The following is a 6,270-nucleotide window of genomic DNA, read 5'->3' as shown; positions in this document are numbered from 1 at the left end:
GTGCTCAGAACCATTTTTTTTGTTTTGTTTTTTTGGAACTAACACCTGTAAATCACAGATGTGCGTTCGACAGGTCTGTTGTGAGCTGGCAGTGTTAAGTAGTGGACGTGCGACAACGTTGTTGTGTCACAAATTGAAATGGAGCAACATCTCTAAATCAAGTGTTCAAGATATTCTCCAGAAGTTTTAAAGGAGATAAAAGTGTCTGCAAAGTTTGTCCCTCACACCTTGACTCCTTAAAAAAAACGACGCAACTTAATTCAAATGCAAAATGCTGACATTGTTTTTCAGGAAAAAATCCTGATGGGTGAGGAGACTTGGTGTTATTAATACGAACCTACCACATGACCACAAAGTGTAGAAATTCACATGAAGAATAAAAGCTTGACGACATAACCGACATTCAAGCCAACGTGACCCGCCAGTTGAACAGTATCCAAATGAAGGATTTTTCTAAGAATTTCACATGATTGTACGAATGTTCTTTGCGTTGTACTCAAGTGCAGTGGAGTGGAAGGGGGGGGGGGCGGTGGATGAGGACTATGTAGAACTCTTGGACGCACCAAAACCATCTTCTTAAATTCTCTCTTTCGAAGCTTTTTGGACTGATGTGACATATTTTAAGTAATCATTTAGGGTGAGATAACTGACAGGTAAGACCATAAGCTTGTTTCTTACTCAAAATGACAACTGCCTACGTATGCTAATTACAGAACTTTGATCTTGGTCCTTTATTTGCGTATGTCTAGATTAAGAAGTTAGTGAATTGTGTGGATGTGGTTTTAGAGCTGATAGTCATCTTAAGCGTCTTATTATGTAATGGAGTAGTTCATTGGAATTTGATGTTGTAGGCAGGCTTTTAAATTCGACAGTGAACTGGCATCACTTAATACAAGTAAGATGGATGTATAGGAATTATGGGCAAAGTTTAAGCAAACTGTAAATCGTGGGCTGGAGGGTTACGTACCTAGTAAGTGGATAAAGAATGGAAAAGACCCACCATATTTTGATAATGAAACTCGTAAGATGCTGAGGAAGCAGAGGCTGCTGCACTCTAGGTTCAAAAGAGGAATCACAAACGGCGACAAGCGAAAGTTGGTAGAGATTCGTGCGTCCGTGAAAACAAACAACTACCACCATCACACCTTAGCAAAAGATATGGTAGAGAACCCGAGAAAATTCTGGTCGAATACAAAATCGTTAAGCGGGTCTAAGGCTTCCTTTCAGTCCCTTGTTGACCAGTCTGGTGTGGCAGTTGAAGACAGCGTAAGCCGAAGCTTTAAATTTTACGCTCAAGAAATTGTTCACGCAGGAGAACAGTACAAACATACAGTCGTTTCACCATCGGGCAGACTCCCGTACGGACGACGTAAAAACAAGCGTACCTGGCGTAGAGAAACAACTTAAAGGTTCGAAAACAAATAAATCACTAGGTCCGGATAGAAACCCAGTTCGATTTTACAGAGAGTACTCTACGGCATTGGCCCCTTACCTAGCTTGCATTTATCGTGAATCTCTTGCTTAGCACAAAGTCCCAAGTGACTGGAAGAAACCGCAGGTGACTACAGTACATAAGGAAGGTAAAAGAACTACAAAATTACAGACCAATATCCCTAACTTCTGTTTGCTGCAGAAGCCTTGAACAAACTCTCAATTCGAATACAATAAACTTTCTTGAGTCTAAGCAGCTTATGTGCACTAATCAGCATGGTTTTAGAAAGCATCACTAGTGCGAAACTCAGCTTGCCCTTTTCTCAGAGGATACTCTGAGAACTATGGTTGAAGGGCAACAGGCAGATTCCATATTTCCAGATTTCCGGACGGCATTTGACACGGTGCCCCACTGCAGACTGTTAACGAACGTACAAGGATATGGAATAAGTCCACTGATATGTGAGCGGCTCGAAGGCTTCGTAAATAATAGAACTCAGTCTTCGTCAAAGATAAGGGTATCGTCAGAAGTGCCCCGGAGAAGCGTGGTAGAACCTCTGTTGTTCTCTATATTCATAAATGATTTTGCGATCAGGGTGAGCAGCAGTCTACGGTTGTTTGCTGCTGATGCCTGGGTGTACGATAAGGTGTTGAAGTTGCGTGACGTTAGGAAGATACCAGACGACTTAGACAAAATTTCCAGTTGGTGTGATGAATGGCAGCTAGTCCTAATTGTGCAAAAAAAGTAAGTTAATGCGAACGACTTGGAAGAACGAACCTGTAATGTTTTGATACAGTATTACTAGTGTCAAGCTTGACACAGTCAAGTCATTTAAAAATCTGGTGGTAGCGTTCAAAGCGATATGAGGTGGAACGAGCATGTGAAAACTGTGGAAGGGACGGTAAATAGTCGACTTCGGTTTATTGGGAGAATTTTAGGAAAGTGTGGTTCCCATGTAAAGGAGGCCGCATATAGGTCGCTGGTGCGACCTATTCTTGAGTATTGCTGTAGTGTTCGAGATCTGTACCAGGTCGGATTGAAGGAAGGCATCCAAACAATTCAGAGGGGGGCTGCTAGACTTGTTATGGGTAGGTTCGAACAAAACGTAAGTGTTACGGAGGTGATTCTGCTGCCGCCAACATACATCGCACGTAAGGACCACGAATATAAGTTACGAGAAATTAGGGCTCATATGGAGGCGTACAGACTGTCGTTTTTCCCTCACCCCATTTACGAGTGGAACAGGAGGGGGAGTAACAAGTACTGACGCAGGGTAGCCTCCGTCACGCACCTTACGATGGATCGCGGAGTACCTGCGTGGATGTAGATGTAGATAGTTAGGGACAAGAGATAAGAAGTGCTGTGCCCTTGGCTCCTTGTTACTTTTAAGTAGAAAATAACTGGGAAACAATAAGCATTTGGAAACAAAGCCACTTAAATTACAAGGCTTTTATAAAGTTACATGTTTCAACAGGAGGCTGAGACATCCGTTCTCTTTGTACACAATGCCTTGCTGTAACTCATACATTGAGAATACATCGCGGCAAAGTGGTTGTGTAAAGCACAGAGATCACACGATGTGCTCGGGACGTACATAGATATCTATGGTGCCAATCTGGCGGGAACAGCTTCCGGCCGACTACAGGACAATGCATTCCAGAGGTGTATTCCTCGAAAAAGCCCGACAGACAAGGACTTTCTCTCTCACATTACCCATCGAGAGGAGGGAGATTTTCATACGGTGAGCGTAACTGTGGGACTGGACTATGGAGCGAAATCGCGAGTCCTAAAATTAAAAGTAAATAGCCCAGTGACCGTTCTGGTTTAATAAGAAGGTGCCAAAAGAAATGAAAAATAAGGCTCCTATTAAAGGGAAATGTATGGCGCTAGTTAGAAGTAGTAAAGTGTTAGTTTCTTACAACAAAGTTAAGGGGCCTGGCTTGAGGCGGAGGCTTTGGTGATCGCCTATTGGCTCATTTCTAAATCGATCAGTTGAGTGCGTTACGGACACCAGCCTCCTATAAACCGTGGGACAAACCTTCATTCTTGGCTGTGACTTGGTAGACTACGGACATGCCCCAGCTGCACACCGGCGAGGTGGCACAGTAGTTAGCACACTGGACTCGCATTCGGGAGGACGACCGTTCAAACCCGCGTCTGACCATCCTGATTTGCCGACACGGTAGCTCAGCCTGTTCGGTCAGAGGGATAACTGCCCTCTGTAATTAAAAACTGAGTGAATGGATAAACGATGAATTGAACAAGCGTCATGGGACGTCCGCCCCGAGCACATATAATGACCAAAAACGAACAAAATGAGATTTAAAAAAATTAGGTTTTCCGTGATTTCCCTAAATCACTCCAGGCAAATGGCGGGATGGTTCCTTTGAAAGGGCACGGCCGATTTCCTTCCCCATCCTTCCCTAATCCGATGGGACCGATGACTTCGCTGTTTGGTCCCCTCCCCCAAACCAACCAACTAACCAAACCCAGCTGCGCAATAATGGCTGAGTAATACACTACCGCTAATTCAAAATGGTTCAAATGGCTCTGAGCACTATGGGACTTAACATCTATGGTCATCAGTCCCCTACAACTATTTAAACCTAACTAACGTAAGGACATCATACAACACCCAGCCATCACGAGGCAGAGAAAATCCCTGACCCCGCCGGGAATCGAACCCGGGAACCCGGGCGTGGGAAGCGAGAACGCTACCGCACGACCACGAGATGCTACCGCTAATTAATTTCAATACACCATGGTATTTCAGATTTGCAACACAAATCCAACGTTATGTCTTACAAAATATAATTATATTAACTTCCACATATATAATACAACCACAATCATTATATTTTACTTTCATCAAAGTATCTTCCTTTGGATTTAATGACTGTCTCACAAACTCGAGGCATGCGTTCAATCAGTTTTTGTAGATATCGTGAATCTATATGATTCCACGCATCCTTAACAATACTCCAGAAATGTTCCTTGAGGGATATACACTCCTGGAAATTGAAATAAGAACACCGTGAATTCATTGTCCCAGGAAGGGGAAACTTTATTGACACATTCCTGGGGTCAGATACATCACATGATCACACTGACAGAACCACAGGCACATAGACACAGGCAACAGAGCATGCACAATGTCGGCACTAGTACAGTGTATATCCACCTTTCGCAGCAATGCAGGCTGCTATTCTCCCATGGAGACGATCGTAGAGATGCTGGATGTAGTCCTGTGGAACGGCTTGCCATGCCATTTCCACCTGGCGCCTCAGTTGGACCAGCGTTTGTGCTAGACGTGCAGACCGCGTGAGACGACGCTTCATCCAGTCCCAAACATGCTCAATGGGGGACAGATCCGGAGATCTTGCTGGCCAGGGTAGTTGACTTACACCTTCTAGAGCACGTTGGGTGGCACGGGATACATGCGGACGTGCATTGTTCTGTTGGAACAGCAAGTTCCCTTGCCGGTCTAGGAATGGTAGAACGATGGGTTCGATGACGGCTTGGATGTACCGTGCACTATTCAGTGTCCCCTCGACGATCACCAGAGGTGTACGGCCAGTGTAGGAGATCGCTCCCCACACCATGATGCCGGGTGTTGGCCCTGTGTGCCTCGGTCGTATGCAGTCCTGATTGTGGCGCTCACCTGCACGGCGCCAAACACGCATACGACCATCATTGGCACCAAGGCAGAAGCGACTCTCATCGCTGAAGACGACACGTCTCCATTCGTCCCTCCATTCACGCCTGTCGCGACACCACTGGAGGCGGGCTGCACGATGTTGGGGCGTGAGCGGAAGACGGCCTAACGGTGTGCGGGACCGTAGCCCAGCTTCGTGGAGACGGTTGCGAATGGTCCTCGCCGATACCCCAGGAGCAACAGTGTCCCTAATTTGCTGGGAAGTGGCGGTGCGGTCCCCTACGGCACTGCGTAGGATCCTACGGTCTTGGCGTGCATCCGTGCGTCGCTGCGGTCCGGTCCCAGGTCGACGGGCACGTGCACCTTCCGCCGACCACTGGCGACAACATCGATGTACTGTGGAGACCTCACGCCCCACGTGTTGAGCAATTCGGCGGTACGTCCACCCGGCCTCCCGCATGCCCACTATACGCCCTCGCTGAAAGTCCGTCAACTGCACATACGGTTCACGTCCACGCTGTCGCGGCATGCTACCAGTGTTAAAGACTGCGATGGAACTCCGTATGCCACGGCAAACTGGCTGACACTGACGGCGGCGGTGCACAAATGCTGCGCAGCTAGCGCCATTCGACGGCCAACACCGCGGTTCCTGGTGTGTCCGCTGTGCCGTGCGTGTGATCATTGCTTGTACAGCCCTCTCGCAGTGTCCGGAGCAAGTATGGTGGGTCGGACACACCGGTGTCAATGTGTTCTTTTTTCCATTTCCAGGAGTGTATTAACTTCCCTGATATGTTTGTCCACTTCATCCCAGACCATTTCAGTGGGACTACAATCGGGGCGTTGGGACGGCCATATCATATCATTCAGTACTTTCTGTTTTTCCTTTGATGCAATGTAGTTCGTGCAGTACGCCGACCGATGTTTTGGGTCATTACCCTGTTGTAAGTTGAAGCCTTCCCTTATTAAGCCCAATCCACTTCGTATTGCATGATACTGAAGTATACAGTGGTATTGCTACTGATACGTACAACCTTCTATTTTCACAATGTCGCCAGCTCTATTTCCGGCAAAACATCCCCAAATCATAATACAACCTCCACCGTGTTTTGTAGGTTGAACACACTGCTGGGCTACCCTTTCCCCTACAAGTCGGCGAATAAATGTCCTCCTTCTGGTTGCAAAA

The sequence above is a fragment of the Schistocerca gregaria genome, chromosome X (assembly GCF_023897955.1).
Source record: "Schistocerca gregaria isolate iqSchGreg1 chromosome X, iqSchGreg1.2, whole genome shotgun sequence".
NCBI classification, from domain to species: Eukaryota; Metazoa; Arthropoda; class Insecta; order Orthoptera; family Acrididae; genus Schistocerca; species Schistocerca gregaria.
Note: the sequence above shows the minus strand (reverse complement) of the source record.